The sequence below is a fragment of the Eurosta solidaginis genome, chromosome 2, assembly GCF_040869045.1.
Source record: "Eurosta solidaginis isolate ZX-2024a chromosome 2, ASM4086904v1, whole genome shotgun sequence".
Lineage (NCBI taxonomy): Eukaryota > Metazoa > Arthropoda > Insecta > Diptera > Tephritidae > Eurosta > Eurosta solidaginis.
In genome coordinates this window covers 43,990,791-44,009,810 of record NC_090320.1, presented here as the reverse complement: position 1 = coordinate 44,009,810, position 19,020 = coordinate 43,990,791, and the positions used below count along the sequence as shown (strand labels likewise).

The following is a 19,020-nucleotide window of genomic DNA, read 5'->3' as shown; positions in this document are numbered from 1 at the left end:
GTTTTTGGATAGGAAGAAATCCGATGCTTAGTCTTCATCAGATAATTCTTATATCATCTTATCTGTAGCCTGTTGTACTTAAGGCGCAAGATGGAGTATGCAGCATAGTCACTATTAGAGCCAGATAATTTGAAACGCTTGAAGAAGCGTGTTTTTTTGTTTTTTAGATAATTAAGTTCTCTAGAGCTCCAAGCAGTAGCTGGAGATGCTGAGGGGGTTTTGGAAAAAGGCACACATTTGAGGAATATCGCATGTAAAACGTTGGTGAAATGGACGGAGCTCGCTTCAATATCTCCGTCGTACTCAGGCCACTTTATTTTAGAGACTTCGTCGATTAGTAAAGACCAATTGGCCTTTCTAAACAGAAACCGGCGCGAAGACGCATTCGGATGGGTAGTGTTCCGCACCGGTGAGCTAAGAGAATCCAGGTAAATTGAAAGTGCTGGCAATACCACTGGATCACATCGAGTAACAGAACAATTCGATGTGTCGTCTGAAAAAATCAAATCAAGATATTTGCCGAATTTATTATGAATTCTGTTAAGTTGATAAAGCCCAGCAAGGTCATTTAAAAACTCGTAGAATATAACATTACAAGCAGTGGGAACTAGCATTCCGTCAATAAAATTCCACGACACAAAGGCAGATTAAAATCGCCAGCCACTAAGACAGAATCAACAGACCTTGACACAGCAAATATAAATTTCAATAGGGAAGAATGTATTAAGTATACAGAAATATCTGACTGGGGCGGAATATAGGAGGCAACAAAATATTTATAAGTAGATAAAAGTTTAACTCGTACGCAGAGGATTTCAACATCAGAAGAATCATCGAAGTACACTTCTTCAGCAGAGAACCTAGTATGCACGGCGATTAACACGCCTCCACCAACTCTGTTTCGTCGATCTTTTCTAAAGATCTCATAAGAATCTGCTAATATCTCAGAGTTAAACACAGTTGGTTTCAACCATGTCTCAGTAAAAACCAAAACGTCATAACAGAGTTCATGACTACGGAGAAAAAGATCAACTAGTTTAGTATTTAGACCCCTAACATTCTGATAATAGACGTTGAGGCCATTATGAAAGGTGTCAGACAAATCTATGACTCCGCGGGAATTTCTACATCTTTTCGAAAAAAAACGGAAGGCCTTAATGTATACGTTACTGGGCCAAAGAGAAGCATTGAAAAGTTTGCTATATTCACTTTCAATCACTCGAACTTTAAAAGCGACTCTCACTAAAGTGTTAATGTCGACATCTCTCTTTACTAACTTAAAACAAGCGGCATTAGAAGCAGCAATGCCAAAGTGATCAGAGATGTATTTAACAATACTCTCCTCAGTGACCGATGGCTTAAATGAGGACAAATGAATCCATTTATACCGCACAAATACATTTAATTCAGCATTGCCATTGCTACCACTAACAACGCGCGATTTTTGCGTAATTTCTTTTGAAGCACTCTTTCGTTGTCTGTCAGAAACATCAACAGATGGCACATTTGCATTAACTGCGCTAGCTGCAGCATCTGCATACGATACAGTGCCAGCAGAGCGCGACACTGCACTAGTATTTGTCACATTGTTGACAATCATTTCAGCATCAGACCTATTGGAATTTTCAGAAGGCGCATTTGAATTATTTTTGTTATTGTTAGCTTTAGTTGATTTAGATGTGGATGCAGTAGATTTAGTTTTAGATGTAGAATTGGAACTAATTGATGTTGATGTATTTCCAGAAGTAGACGTAGTTTTAGACGAATGAGAGACTGCAGAAGATGAGGCGTTTTTAGATGTAGATGTAGATGTAGATGCAGGCGAAGTAGAAGTTGTCTTTGTAGTAGAACTAGTAGAGAGAATTATCGATGTTTGCGGCTGAGTAATAATAGCAGCAGGTTTAGATGTAAGAGTAGTAGTAGGTGCAGGTGATGAAGCATTAGCTCTCAGATTATCGATAGGAGAATTAAGCGCCAAATACACGACACGAACATTTCCGCGAACATTCCCGTTATGTCATGTTTCTGCGACCTTTTCTGTCGTGTATGGTGGTGTTTGCCAGTTCGCGCAAATGTTCGCCAAAAATCAAAATATTTTAATTTTTGGCGAACATTTGCGCGAACTGTTCGTGCGTGTATGGCGAAATAGCTGATAATCGTAGTAATTTCTGAACGGAACAGACGTGCGCGGAAAAGTAAAATGGACAATAAAAAATTTCGTATGTTCGGCCAAAAGTTCGTATGGTGTATGGCCAAAGCTGCGAACAAGATTGCGGAATGTTCGCGGAAATGTTCGTGTCGTGTATTTGGCGCTTTAGAGAACTCTGTGCCAAGCGGGGTAGCGGGAAAATCCATTAGGGTGCTTTGTATTAAGTTGTTGTTATTGGATGCCATGGGGAGAGCAGAAATAAATAGCACACTATTTCTGACATTCGGACAACCATATGACTCAGCAACATTTAAGTTGTTGTTGGATGACTTCAAAGAGTCCATTATATGATCCTTTAAATCATCGAATTTTTTAGACACAGCATTGGAAATTATGTCAAAACCTTGTTTTTGAGCCACAAGAATAGCGTTCAAAATATTAGATAGCTTGTCCGGCATGTTCACACACTTTTCACACAAGTAAAGCAAATGCGGGTTAGCCTTGATTAGCTTTACTTCATAGTCCGATATACCCTCACTACAGGCTCTGTGGAAAATCCTCTTGCAGAACCCATTACACGGCACTAGACTATTGTCACCCGATCTGGAAAATAGTGTTACGGTCTGCTGCTACGGTCTATGGCTACGATCCAACTTGGGAGCGTGTTCACGCGAACACACCTAGCGATGTGGCGAAAGTTGCGATAAAAAGATATCGAACAACAAGAAAAAGACAGACCGGCCATCACTAGCGAAAAAATTGCATGCGTTTCCGGGCTTAAAAACGAGAAAGGTGGAAAAGTTTTGTGAAGCTAGAAATATAGAAGACATCCATATTTCCTTTTTGCTTCACGACAACGCAAACGAAGAAATATTAGAAACAATATAAAGAAAAGACGCGACATTTAAAGCCGACGGCAGTGAAAAACCTATTAATTGCACACTGCTTGCCGCTTAACTGAGTCCCACATTCTTATCGACCAACTACCCGGTCAGCACATTGGTAAAATAAGTGTTGTGAATAATTTTACGCCCTTTAATTGTGGCGAAGCTTTTAACCAGTATCGAACAGTTTGGAATCTTCCGTTTTTTTTTTGCAATTTCCTGCGGACCAAAAAGGACATTTAAGGAACATTTAACGAATCTTGCTGATACGACAGCATCGACAAGTCCGAATCCAAATAACAACCTTTTAGTAGTACAGGGTCAAGCGAATTACTAGAAGACTTTTAAACCAACTCCTCCGCCTCCAGGGCCAGCAGTACGCTGCAGCGTAATACAACGAACACCCAATTAGCACCAAGTCATCCAGGTCGTAAAAGTCAACACGAAGTTTTTATTGTCACCAGGTTCTCTCGATCACCTCGAACCACGAGCGCAACAACCACCAGGCGGTACCACCGACTCCAATACTACTAGCGCATCCTTATTAGCTGCGTTCATACCGGCTGTAACAATACTAGCACAACCCTTATCAGCTACGACCAGATGGGCTACAATAAACCAGCTACAATGACAATCACAGGGCAGCGAATATAGGCCTGCGGCCAGTCCAATTGCGATACGAACATCAGCGGTTAAGCGGTGAGTTCATTCCAATACTGAACTAAAATTATGTATTTGTAGCCTTAACCTTGTCTTTTAAAATTATATTTTTGACTCTGCAACATTATATAATGTCAATATACCAACATACTCAAGTTTAAGGCTATCACCCTAGTGTAGAATTAAAGCGAATGTGAATACGAATGCAATATGCACAATGACCAAAGGAAATGAAAAGTTTAGAAAAAAAAAGCAATTCTTGTTGTACGTTCAGAATTGTTGCATACAAAAAAAAATTTACCCAACAAAAAAACAAAGCATATTTTAATGGTCATAGGTGTGCAATTTATACTGCCTGTGAAACAAAAAAAGTGTTTCAGGTATTAAAATTTGCTTTGCGATACGGTAGAATTTTACCATTACATTTTTTTTAATTTATGCAATCGTTGCGAATATGATTTTGGAATGAGCAAAAGTGTTGATATTGTTTCGGTAAGGAATAAAGTTTTATTGGTAATTCAAGTTCAGTTGCATTATCAGCTAAAATGCATTAAATCTATATTAAGAGACGCAAATAACAAGTAATGCGGATTAGCTTGCATTATCAAAACAAAAACTTCTTTTGTATACATTTTTTGTTGACTGAGTTGAACTAAGCCCGAAACAATACCAACCCTGACTGTTACATGTAAAACAGTTTACGTTTCACTTGAACGAGTAAAACGATCTCATTAATTGTACTATAAGTTTAAAAGGTTCATGCTTTACCTGAACGTGTAAAACAATTTCGTTGAGTTCACAATAAATTTAAAAGTTCACGTTCTACCTGAACAGGTGTATGACTCCCGTAATTTTTCCATGAATTTAAAAGCATACTTTTTACTTGAACTTGTGAAACAATATTTTTTGAGGGGTAGGATTTACCCCAAGTTTAGTCCTAGTTGCGTTTATAATAAATTTCCTAGTGCATAGTACATATTAGTGTCATTATACTATGTGTAATACCAAATTGATGTTCTGTTAAAACTCAAAGTAAATCTAATACAACAACCTATTAATTTTGTAAGGGGGCCCCAATTATCAGAAGTTGTATCCAAACTGTACAGCCCTAAGATAGAAAGGAGAAAAGGGCATTTAACCAAATTTCTACAAAAAAAAAAGATTTTTTTTTATTACACATATAGTATAGTAGATTATAAAACAAACCAATTATTATTACTTTCAATGGACCGTCGCAAAACGCGGCTCACAATAAATTTTTCTAAAAACTTACAAACAGGAATAGAGTTCCTCTTTAATTAGGCTCGCATTTTCGATTGCTATATTTTTTTTTACAAAATTATTTATAAGCTTAAACATATTCAAAAACCTTGCAGTAAGAACAGAAAAAGAAAGCTATGTTAGCAATAATGAATATTGAATAAATTTGTTAACAATATGGGAATGCTGGCGTCACCATTCATTTAGAAGGCACGTAGGGTGATCAGGTAAGGGGCCACCGAAAATTAGGTGCGACGGTGGCCATGGATTTTGAGGGTGGGCTAAGCACCGGGCGTCGCAACAACACCCGCGGCGCCCCTCTATATATTCGGCCCTTTTTGTTTATTTTCCTTTTGGTTCTTTTATTTTATTTTCAGCAGTTTTTTTTGAATTTTGATTTCAGAGTAGTAACCGGTCATGTCCGGTTCGGTAATTTTTTTTGCGTCAGTTTTTTTTTTGAATTTTTTGAATTTAGATTTTGAATGCCAACGGTCTGTCCGTGACATCCGGTTCGGCCGGATGTTGTTTTATTTTGAATTTCAAGCGTTTTGAGTCGGTCTCTGCGCTTTTTGACAGCTAGTTTTGATAGGCATGATAGGAACTTTTTTTCTGGTTATGGCGCAGGAACAGTAAGGTTGGCAAGGACCCGCCCCAGCCGACAATGACTAGCCAATGTGCACCAACACATCATGCCGACCGCCTTCCTTACTGCTTCCAAAGTAAATGCGTAAACCATAACAATAGTTTATTACACTTTCCACAATATTCATCCATTTTTGGCAATTTAAAGTAAAAGAAAATATAAGAATACGTGAAAATATGAGAGCGATTAAAAAACACGTCCGTACGCGGCGAGAGAATGAAATTATGTTATACAAACAAAATAAAAATAGTGGAAATATTACAAGTTGCGAAATAAGTTTTTTTTATTTATAGTAATAACTACTAGTAAGTGAAAATGAATCAAAAAAAGTTAAAAAAGGAAAGCGAGCGGGTTGTTGAAGTGCTATTTGAATGGCATGAAGAAAACGCTTCCTCATACGTACCTCAAACCAACGCTGAGCTCAATCTTTAAGTGCGGTTTTAATTTATTATAATAGAAAAAGCCTTTGAAATATGTTCATTCTTAATACATAAGATTTTAACCAAATAAACGTATTTGATATAATGAAACAATGAAAATTTCGATGATTTTAAATAATTGAACTTAATTGCGCATCACTTCAAAATTCTCATTAGAAACTCATTAGAATTTGACGTTAGAATTCGATTAGAATTCTAACCCTTTTCTCGATATCGAGAACTAAGTCCCCTTTTTGTCGAGAATGCTATAATTCGCGACAGTTTCGCAAATCGTCCTCTAATCTTCTACCTTAGAGAAATACATTAGAATTCGATTCGTCTTCTAATCATTTTCTAATCTAAATATTTGTTGGGAGTACAACACGAAGCGCAAGAGGCGAGTATATCATCAAAACTCGAAGCGCGTATGGACGAGAAAATAACGCAGTTTGAGGAAAAAATCAAAGCCGAGGTGGATGCTTTGAGAGGTCGTATACAAGAGTTGCAATTAAATCGCCCAGCTGTTTCAGCAAGCAATCCAAAGGTAAAAACACCATCCTTTGACGGTTCTGTTCCTTTTTAGGTCTTTAAGCTACAGTTTGAGAAGACCGCAGCTGTGAACAACTGGATATAAAGTTGCTGCACTGTTCAATGCATTGAAAGGGCCTGCAGCTGCTTTTTTACAAACCATTCCAGAGGGCGAACGGAACTCTTATGAAGCATTGATAGGTGCTCTAGAGAGACGATACGGAACTGAGCATAGGACACAGATATACCAAATGGAGTTACTGAACCGCTTCCAGAGGGCTGGTGAAACATTGCAAGAGTTTGCGTCGGATGTTGAAAGGCTGGCACATTTAGCGAATGTGGACGCACCCGTTGAATACACTGAAAGGGTAAAGATTCAGAGCTTTATAAATGGCATACGGGACGTCGAAACAAAGCGAGCTATATACGGAAACCCAAAGCCAACATTCGCAGAAACGGTGTCACAAGCTCTGATTCAGGAAACAGCGTCGCTTCTGTATAAGCCAGTTTTCAAAGCATGCCGTGTGGAAGTAGAAAGGCCAGAGTGGGTAGACGCAATATTGGAGGCGCTGAAAGGATCGCAAAAGCGGAGTGAACAAGTTATTAAATGCTTCAAATGCGGGAAGCCGGGTCACATTGCACGTCATTGCGATCTTGATCCTAGTAGTTCCAACAATGTGGGTGGCCGTAAACGCAAAGCTGGAGGAGATGAGCAAGAGCGTGTCAGATGTAAAGAACGAAAACTTCCCCAGCTATTGAATGTCCTGTGATATCTGTGTCGCAAATTGGTAGAAAATCGAGCAGTCTTACCGTCAGAGGGAATGTGGATGGCAAAGAACGTGTACTGACTGTAGATACGATCGCATCTCATTCATTGATTCGATCTGGAGCAAGGTTGCGTACGCTCACTGGCGAGTATAACCAAGTCCGAGGAGAAGTGATCTGTGAAGTCTTAATTGGGAAGGTCATGGTTTTACACAAATTCGTTGTGGCGGAGATTGTTGATGAAGTTATATTGGGAGTGGATTTCTTGGTTGACCATGACATCAAAATTGATATGCAGAGAAGGGTGATGCGTTATGAGAACCAGGATATACCACTTAACTTCAGTTTGGAGAAAGGGTTCAGCAGTAATCGAGTACTGGTGGAGAAGACTCGACCAAGACCACGAAAGTCAAAGGTAAAGATTGATGGATCGAATGGGCCATATAAAACGAAATCAAAAGTACCTGCGAGAGAAACACTGGCATTGACAAAACGTAATGGACGCACTAAAACGACTGAAAGAATTTTCCAGAAAGAATGCAAGGGTGGTTTCAAGCCAGGGCGCACTTCTGCTGGGAAACGTCGGAACGATACTGAGTATGTGAAGCCAATCCGTCAAGAGCAAGCTCTACAAAGTAGTTCATTGGCCAAACAACAGAGAGCGAGGGAACGATCAAGGATAATGAGTAGTAAGATGAAACGCAGGTACGATGAGAATAATAATTCGGAAGGTTTCTTGGAGGGAGATTTGGTACTGTTATACAACCCTCACCGGCGGAAAGGTGTTCCATCCAAATTTCGATGCAGTTGGGAAGGCCCGTACAAAGTTGTGAATAAGATCAGTGACACAATCTACCGCATACAAACCATTGGGAAACCACGAAGTAGAAGAGTGGTACATTTACAGATGCTATCGGCATTTAGATCCGGAAATTTGTCTGATCGGGACGATCAGACTTAGGTGGAGGACAGTATTACGAATAATAGCAACACTAAAGGGGTACTGCCATCTCTAAGCCGATGCTAAGCAGTGACGTGAATGCACATCAATAATTCAATCATTATGCCTACACATAAGTACGTATACGCAGCGGGGAAGCAACAAACACATGCAGATATCTTATCTGAGATATGCAATTATAATTGTGGAAGTGTCGCTCACAAACACATGCGCATATGCGAGCTATACACGTACATCTGTAGTTATAATTATAACATATAACCAACTAGTAGATTCGAGAACAGAAGCGCCTAGAAGATGCAACGAGGAAATCAAAGAGTATAAAAGGCCTCAACAATAGAGGCGCTTGAATCAGTTTTGATTAAGAGATATCTGGCGAGCAATATCAGTATTATTTATTGTGAAGTACTTTAATAAAGGCCATTTTTCCACTATTCAATATTGGAGTTATTTATTCAACAGTTTAGTGATTCGAACGCTGGCAGGAGATTGCAAATAAGGGGAATTGCAGTAAATTCGTTACAATATATATAGTTCAAAAGCCGATATCCAACAACATTATTTAATTATTCTTAGACCAGATAGATCTCGAGTTGATATCAAACTTCATTCTCCAAGCACTATTCAACCTTTGAGAAATTTCGTAAAATTTGCAGTTCTCGAGTTAATCTCCAACGTTATTATCACTATCAATTTATTATCCAACCTTTGATTGACTTAGATAAATGTACAGTTCTCAAATGAATAACACATTTCTCCAGTTGACACACTACAATGGATATCGAGCTGATGTGGAGTTGAAAAAAATCTCCAAGGTGGTACCATCAAAGCCAACAGCTGTTTATTGTGAAAAATAAAGACATGGTTGATAGCAGTAATGAAGCGCAATTAATCAAAAATAAACTGTATATATTTTATTTTCGTGAAAATACTGTAGCATTGAAATCTTATATTTGAGTTCAGTTAGAGAACCGCAAGTTGGGAACTATCATTTTTTCACGTAATATAATTTTTTGCTAAATGAAAAATTTCATCTTTTGTGAGTGCGCTATGCTTCTCAAGTTGAGCCACTCTTTCGAAACTACTCTTAAGATTTAAGAAGTATGCCTCGTTATCAACATGAGGTCTAATGGTACTCAAGCCCAAATGCTTGATGGGTATATTCGACACCATTTCAAACGAACGCTAATAACTGATAGGTTAACCAGAGTTTAACCCTGCCAGATCGTCGGCCTAACCTGAGCTTAAACTTCAGTTAAAGTGGACTGGAAAACTGCAGAATAAGTTTAAGCGTAGTTTAACTGACAAACTGAGTTGAACTTCTACTGAAAAGCCTGGTCTAAATATTTTATTTATTTATTGAAAACTTGAAAAAAATTTTAGGGATAATTTCTCGGTCTAGAAAACATAGAAAACGTAGAAAGTTTTCCATTTTACTGTCAAAAGTTTCTTGCACGCACCAACAAAAAAACTGATAATTTTCTACGGTTTCTTTACTTACTATACTCAAACCTGTAGGGGTATTCTCTCAGCCTAGAATCGATAGAAAACGTAGAAATCCATGATAAAAATACCCACCAAGTATTACCGTTTCTGAAAGAATGAAGATAATCTCGTTATGGTAAATTAGGTCTTAACCACACCACATTGGGTATTTTTTTGCTGACAAGTATTATAAGATGATCGATTCTGAAATTTATGTATATTCAATGTTAACGATGACTTTACATAATATAAGAATGTGCATTGCTCTCTTGTAATGTGTAAACCACTTCTGTTACATAAATATGCCTCATATCAATTTTGGAATGACGTTAAACACATTTATCTTATCTGAAGTAGTGCTGTTTCTGAAATACATTTATAGACAGTAGGGTGGGTCGATTTTTAAAGTTAACCGATATCGCGCCATCGATTTTTCGATAGGGTTTGGGCTCAGAAAAAAAGTTCCACTACGCATACCCAAAAAAATAATTTTCGAGCCTGCGAAATTTAATTTTTTTGACTTTTTCGACTTTGATTTTTAAGGTTTTTTTCACGACCTACTAAAAAATATCCGCTAAAAGCGTTGGTTTCTTCGGAAAGCGGTGCCGCTTTATTACGATTGCTAAAGAACGGCCGGTATACTCACCGTTTTCAGCGGCACCGCTTTGTTGGAAACTATGAACACTTAGCAGACGACACAAAAATTTTATTTTACATTTTTCCTTTTTTTTAGTTTTTCGTCATATTTTTTTAACTGCACGTACAAAAATAAAACATTAAAAAAAATTTTAATTCAAATATATTGTTTATTTTATAAATATTTGCCAAATGTTCACCGCTTTGACAATAAAAAAAAATAAAAATAAATGTAAGGCGCGATAACCTCCGAAGAGATTTTAGGCCGAGCTTCTCTTCTCTTCCAATTTGCGTCGTGCTCCTTTTTAATTTTACCTACAAATTGGCGGGACGGAACCTACTTGTTTTATGCCGACTCCGAACGGCATCTGCGAGGCAGATGAGTTTTAACTGAGAGCTTTTCATGGCAGAAATACACTCGGAGTGCTTGCCAAACACTGCCGAGGGGCGACCCCGCTTAGAAAAGTTTTCATCTAATTGAAAACCTTATTTCTAAAATTTTGATGTTGCTTTGCCCGCGGTGTGAACCCAGGGCATTCAGTGTGGTAGGTGGAGCACGCTACCATCGGAAAAAACGGTGATGAACAAGTTTCTACCGTCATGACGGCCGTAATATTTTATGCCCTGCCGTTATATTACGTAACGGTGAACTTCGCCGTCTTGTTAGTTTACACATATGTAATTACTTTTACACTGCAACATTTTTGACAACATACTCTACCGCTTTGAAACGGTCGCTATATAGCGGCACCGCTTTCGAGGAAACAAAGCCTTTATCGCCAATGTTTTTAGCGGTCATTTTTGGGTCGGACGGTCATGAAAAAAACCTTAAAAATCTAAGTCGAAAAAAGAGGGGGGGGGGGGGGGGGGGGGAGGGCGAAGGGGGCGATCGCCCGCCCCCAGACTAGGTTTTTTTTCCAAAATTTATTCGGAACAAACCCACTATTTTTATGCAGTATTTGTATAAATATAATGATGGATATTTGATCGTTCCTTTTCATAATGCAGTTTTTGTATGCATGCTTTCATTGAGTATCAATTTTCAAATAATATTAGCGCTCAATAGTAAGAATGCACATGCAAATCAGTCCAATGCTCAGAAATATTTGCGCTGTTGATAACATACTGAATCTAACCTTACTTTATTGAATAAAATTTATTCAGAATCTTATATGATGGCAATATAAGAGAAGATTTTGTAACTTTCCTTGATGCGTACGAATCGATCCGAGAAGAGGATGTTATAAATGGAGAAACAAAATTGACAGGTGTAGCCTTGGCACACATAGTGATTTAATAATTTAGGACTACCCTTCGAAGATTGCGTTGGAATTGGAACGGATGGATGTTCTGTAATGACATCAGAAGTTAAGGGAGCTGTGCAGGAACTTATTAAAATATGTACCAACGCTAATCATTGTCAGTGTTTCAACCATTTTCTTAATAACTCGCTTGCGAAAACGTCGAAAGTTCTTCAAACAAAGGATTGTATTGCTTTGATGAAAAAAATTATCAGTTTTCCAAATCAGTCTCCGAAACGTACCATAGTTTTCAAAAAACATCTGGAGGAATCATTAAGTGGACTATGTGAAACGCTCTGGTCTGAAAAACATGATGTTATAATGCAGTTTGAAGAAGACATCACAAAAATTGTTGCTTCGTTTCAAGAAATTTCTACATGGCAAGATTCAACAACAAGTTCTGAGGCCCGTTCTATGTTGAAATCTATTTGCGAGACCGAGTTCGTGATTTCAATGATTTGTTTGAGCAATGTACTTTCTGTTACACGACCACTAAGCTAACTTTTGCAAACACCGTCAATAGATTTGAATCAAGCTTCTGAAGCATTGAGTGACACTTTGCGAACATTAAAAAACCATAAACTTGAAGCAGGAAGTCGTTTTTCGTGGCTTTACGAAAAAATAGTCGCTTTAGCAGATGAGTTGAAGTTTGATATTGTCCCCCCACGAATTGCTAGAAAGCCAATACATCGAGCGAATTACACTTCATCAGACGCTGAAGAGTATTATCGAAAAGCAATTTATATACCTCTTCTCGATCATATCATTCTTGATTTATAAGGTAGATTACCTGAAGATACATTGCAAGTTTTTAATCTTAATTTGCTAATCCCATCGCGAATCATAAAAGATAATACACTGCAAAAAAATAATTTGTCTAAAGAGTTTGTCCAAGATCTTGGTAAAGGATACGCATCTCTTATTGGAGGAAATAAAATTAATCTAGATGGAGAGTAAGAAGTGTGGTCAGAACGCTGGTCTAATAAGCAACACAAAAAATCAATTCCACTATCAGCTGAAAAAGTTTTAAATGATTGCAATGAATATGCGTTTCCATCAATAAATGCTGTTATCAAAATTTTGGCCACGCTTTCAGCTAGCAATGCTTGTGCTGAAAGGAGTTTTTCGACACTTCGCCGGTTGAAAACGTGGTTACGGTCCACAATGTCCGAGAACAGACTCACTAGTCTTGCACTTTTAAATATCCATTTCGATATTGAGATTGATATTGATCATATAATCGAAAGATATGTAAAAAAAAGGGAAACATAAACTTAAATTTACTGTGTGAATATGAACTATGCAGAAGATAAAAATGATGTCAAAAAATTGAATGTACTATTGTTAATTTGAATAACTAAATGAAACCAAATATGTGTATGAAATTATTAAACAATGTAAAAAACTACTAATAAATTTACTCCTAAAAAATAACGGTCTGGTATACGTTTCCCTTGTTGTTTTGTCGTGCATTTTCACGTATAAAGTATCTTGATGTAAATTTGTTCAAAACACATCAGCTGTTGGGAGAAACAATTCCTGACTGAAATCGCCCCCCCTCAAAAATCAGCCTGGATCCGCCACTGCTTCGCATGCTCGAACATTTTTTTTTTTTGTATGCGTAGTGGAACTTTTTTTTTCCTGAGCCCAAATCCTATCGAAAAATCGATGGCGCGATATCGGTGAATAAATCTACCCAGTCTAATAGAAAGTCTGCTTTTGCTCAGCATTATGATAAGTAAAGTTAGATAAGATTATGATCTTAGTGGCATTTGAAATACTTATTATTCTAAACTTTTTAAAACTTAAATTCGTTTATTATTTTTTATCAACTTTCACAAATCACAATACTTTAGGGTCGTATTCCCATGTTAACTTTAAAATTTACCTGCTCTATAAACACAAATTTTGTTCACAAAGAAGGTTTTTAATGGACAGATAAACTTTAAAGCTAAGTTTGTTCATAGTCAGAATAAGGTAGGTGCTAAAGTTTGTTGCTTGTTAATAAAACTTCCTACGAGATATCTGTCGAAAAAACTACAAGTAATTTAAGCACTTTATTTTGACTATTAATATGCTCCAATGAACCCTAGAACTTCTACTACGACTTTGACAGATAATAAAAATATCTCAACATTTATTTCTTTCAGGGAATAATATCCAATTTTATATTAAAGAGCTTACCTATAATTTATGTTTTTATACATCACCCCAATGCATTTTGTATTACTAGGGACCACTCTGATATACCTACGCATGGCTTTTTATGTATTTAAGGCCCGGTTTTTCAGTACAAGTTGAACTCAGTTTGTCAGTTAAACTGAGCTTAAACTTATTTTGCAGTTTTTCAGTCTACTTTAACTGAAGTTTAAGCTAAGCTTAAGCGGAGATCTGCCAGCAGTTATTTGCGTTCGTACGAAATGGCGTCGAATATACCCAACAAGCATTTGGGCTTGAGTACCATTATAGCTCATGTTGATAACTAGGCATACTTCTAAAATCTTAAAAGTTGTTTCGAAACAGTGGCTCAACTCGAGAATCACAGCGTACTCAGCAAAAGAGGGAATTTTTATAAAGCAAAATATGCTATTACTTTGAAAAATGTAATTAACAACTTGCGGTTCTCTAACTGGACTCAAATGTATGATTCAATGATGTTGATGTAGGATCTTCGGTCTGTTTTTTTTTTTTTTTCAGATGCTATAAATTTTAACAAGGTAAATTATATATATATTTTTTTGAAATTTAAAAAAAAAATTTGTTCAATGTTTAATACAAATGTGTTTCTAAAAAAATTTTTTAAAAGGAACAAAAAAAAATCCTAAGCAAAAACTTTCGTTTTTGCTCATTGTTTAGCGTCCATAAAGGCCGCCCAATTTGTTTCTAAATTTTATACCTACTTATATTTATATAGCTGCCAGTTTTGTTGTCGTCTCAACCGGTACTCCGTCGATTGCTAATGTATTTCCGGTCTCAATTTATTCCACCTTTTATGCGATTATATATGTAGCCATGTATCTTCCTGTCCTTAATTTATTCCACCTTTTATGCGAGTATGTATGTAGCCATGTATCTTCCTGTCCTAATTTATTCCACCTTTTATGCTATTATATATGTAGCCATGTATCTTCCTGTCCTAATTTATTCCACCTTTTATGCGATTAGCCATGTATGTATGTGTAAATATTTCAGCATTGCTTGTGGTGTATGAAAATAATTCCTTGGTTTGAATACCATCCGAGATTTTTACCAACTGAAGAATTAGCAGGTCTTTAAACTGCAGATGCGTTGTCGATTCTTTCTTTCATAATATAAAAAATTTTTGCAATTTTGCAGGATTTACTTGTTTTCCTGGTTTATAAATTGGCGGAATTTCCTCCAGTCGATCGTTTTAGCAATATTTGCTTGTTCAGCAAATTTTTATGCTTATTTAGGATCGGACTGGCAGGATTTTTTCCAGTCAGTTAAAATGTTTGATTTACAGGCGAATCCTGTTTTATTTATTTTTTCCGAACCGACAGGCTCTTCTGGCCAGCTAGATCTTTTAGCAGTTGTGCTAGTTATTTACCTAGACTGGCAGGAGCGCCATGAAATGTTTGGAGAAAATGAAAAGAAGTTACGACTTCGATGTGCAAACATTAAATCTCTGTTTATTCAATAAATTCTTTGTCTTATATAGTAATTTACTTAACCTATACATTCATAAATATCTTAATACTAATAACTAAAAATATGTACATTGAAAATGGGGTATGAGTACATGTAAGTTTGTATACAGTCTTTGTATACATGTAGTTTTGTATGCATGACTCTATACATGTAGTTTTGTATATGTTATTTAGCTACGTCAGCAGATCAATGTGAGTACTTTGGTTAATGCTATGCATACACGTAAGTTTGTAAGTTTGTATGCCTGTTCGCAACGTTGGAATATCGATGTGAGTATTTTAGTTAGTTCCCATAATGGGTTGTATGTAATGAGTAATTTATTAGCTGTGAACGGATAAGGGTTTCATATTCGGCATTCCATTGATGTTAGTTAACCGTCTGGGTTAGTTCAATAATTTATGTTGGAAAATATTGTAATACGATTATTACTAAAATATATTTGGAGTTCATGATACGTATTATTGCAAGTGTGTTACAGTGGGTATGAAGCATAATGCTACATTACAGTGGGTATGACGTATAATGCTACACACGGTGGCCGCCTATATAATTTATTATTGATTAATTACGCTTCATTACTGCTATCAACCAGGTGTTTATTTCTCACAATAAACAGCTGTTGGTTTTGGTGGTACCACCTTCGAGATTTTTTTCAACTCCACCTCAACTCGATATATAATGAAAGATATCAACTGGAAAAATGGGTTGAATATTCATTGGAGAACTGTGCATTTCTCAAAATCTCTCGAAATTAGGATAATAATTGGAAAATATTAATGGCGTTGGAGATCAACTGGAAAACTTTTAATTTTCCAAAATTTCTCAAAGATTGGATAGTGACTGGAGAATGAAGTTGTATATCAACTCGAGAACTATATGGTTTAAGAATAATTAAATAATGATGTTGGATATCACTTCCAGAACTAGATATATATTTCGCCAGAGAATTTTTTTCCATGTTTGTTGGGTAAACAAAATCCAGCTGTTGCCGTATATACAAATTATCTAGATAATAAAAAAACCAATGTTGCCGCACAAAACAGCATACCCCAAAGGCGGCCTTAAACTGCGACTGAAAAACTACTCAGTAGTTAAACTGCAGTTTAAATTTGACTAGAGTTTAAGCAAGCTTAGTTTAAGCTTAGTTTAACCAACCACTGATAAAACGGGCCTAAGTATAACAAGTAAGGAAAGTTAAGTTCGGGTGTAACCGAACATTACATACTCAGTTGAGAGCTATAGCGACAACATAAGGGAAATAACCATGTAGGAAAATGAACCGAGGGTAACCCTGGAATGTGTTTGTATGACATGTGTATCAAATAAAAGGTATTAAATAGTATTTTATGAGGGAGTGGGCCATAGTTCTATAGGTGGACGCCATTTAGGGATATCGCCATAAAGGTGGATCAGGGTTGACTCTAGAATTTGTTTGTACGATTTGGGTATCAAATGAAAGGTGTTAATGAGTATTTTAAAAGGGAGTGATCCTTAGTTCCATAGGTGGACGCCTTTTTGAGATATCGCCCTACAGGTGGACCAGGGGTGACTCTAGAATGCCTTTGTACAATATGGGTATCAAACGAAAGGTGTTAATGAGTATTTCAAAAGGGCGTGGGGCTTAGTTCTATAGGTGGACGCCTTTCCGAGATATCGCCATAAAAATGGACCAAGGGTGACTCTAGAATGTGTTTGCACGATATGGGTATCAAATGAAAGGTGTTAATGAGTATTTTAAAAGGGCGTGGGGCTTAGTTCTTTAGGTGGACGCCTTTTCGAGATATCGCCCTAAAGGTGGACCAGGTGTGACTCTAGAATGTGTTTGTACGATATGGGTATCACATTAAAGGTATTAATGAGGGTTTTAAAATGGAGTGGTGGTAGTTGTATAGGTGGTCGCCTTTTCGAGATATCGGCATAAAGTTGGACCAGGTGTGACTCTAGAATGCGTTTGTACAATATGGGTATCAAATGAAAGGTGTTAATGAGTATTTTAAAAGGGCGTGGGGCTTTGTTCTATAAGTGGACGCCTTTTCGAGATATCGCCCTAAAGGTGGAGCAGGGGTGACTCTAGAATGTGTTTGTACGATATGGGTATCACATTAAAGGTATTAATGAGGGTTTTAAAATGGAGTGGTGGTAGTTGTATAGGTGGTCGCCTTTTCGAGATATCGGCATAAAGGTGGACCAGGTGTGACTCTAGAATGCGTTTGTACAATATGGGTATCAAACGAAAGGTGTTAATGAGTATTTTAAAAGAGAGTGGGCCTTAGTTCTATAGGTGGACGCCTTTTCGAGATATCGCCATAAAGGTGGACCAGGGGTGACTCTAGAATATGTTTGTACGATATGGGTATCAAATTAAAGGTATTAATGAGGGTTTTAAAAGTGAGTGGTGGTAGTTGTATAGGTGGCCGCCTTTTCGAGATATCGGCATAAAGGTGGACCAAGGGTGACTCTAGAATTTGTTTGTAAGATATGGGTATCAAATGAAAGGTGTTAATGCGTATTTTAAAAGGGAGTGATCCTTAGTTCCATAGGTGGACGCCGTTTGGAGATATCGCCATAAAGGTGGACCAGGGGTGACCCTAGAATTTGTTTCTACGATATGGGTATTAAATGAAAGGGGTTAATGAGCATTTTAAATGGGAGTGGGTCTAAGTTCTATAGGTGGACGCCTTTCCGAGATATCGCCATAAAAATGGAACAGGGGTGACTCTAGAATGTGTTTGTACGATATGGGTATCACATTAAAGGTATTAATGAGGGTTTTAAAAGGGAGTGGTGGTAGTTGTATAGGTGGTCGCCTTTTCGATCGGCATAAAGGTGGGCCAGGTGTGACTCTAGAATGCGTTTGTACAATATGGGTATCAAACGAAAAGTGTTAATTAGTATTTTAAAAGAGAGTGGGCCTTAGTTCTATAGGTGGACGCCTTTTCGAGATATCGCCATAAAGGTGGATCAGGGGTGACTCTAGAATATTGTAACGAATTTACTTGCAAATCCTCTTATTTGCCCTTTTGCTAAGTTCGTATCACTAAACTGTTGAATAAATAACTCCAATAATGAATAATGGAAAAATGGCCTTTATTAAAGTACTTCACAATAACACTTTACTTTGCAACTTGCTGGCTTAATAACCAAACTGATAGCTTAAATGAAACTGACTTTCAAAATAATACTGCTATGGCTCGCTAGATAGCGTCTTAATCGAAACTGACTATAGCGCCTCTACCGCTGATGCTTTTATACTCTATGATTTCCTCGTGGCATCTTCTAGGCGCTTCCAGAATTTTACTTAGTTAGTTATAAATTTCTCAGCTACAACTACAGATGTATAGTTTTTATAGCTTCTCTCATACCCCATGCGCTTGTATGTGTCAGCGACACTTCCGCAATCACAATTGCATACCTTTAGGAGCATTTCAGATAAGTTATCTACATGTGCTTGTGCGTGGCTTCTCAGCTGCGTATACGTACATATGTGTAGACATAATGATTGATTCGTTTATGTAGATACAAGTGACTGTCTGCTTTATTGTTGTTGTGACTTCATTTACTTAGCATCAGACTAGGGATGTGAGTATCACTTAGTGTCACTCATGATCGTCACAATATGTTTGTACGATATGGGTATCAAATAAAAGATGTTAATGAGTA

General features: G+C 37.2%; 1 protein-coding gene across 3 annotated transcripts in view; it reads right to left on the bottom strand.

The window, feature by feature from the left end:
• NTPase (ectonucleoside triphosphate diphosphohydrolase NTPase) overlaps nt 1–19,020 on the bottom strand; it is a 56,225-nt gene that overhangs the window by 15,693 nt on the left and 21,512 nt on the right. The window lies entirely within an intron of this gene.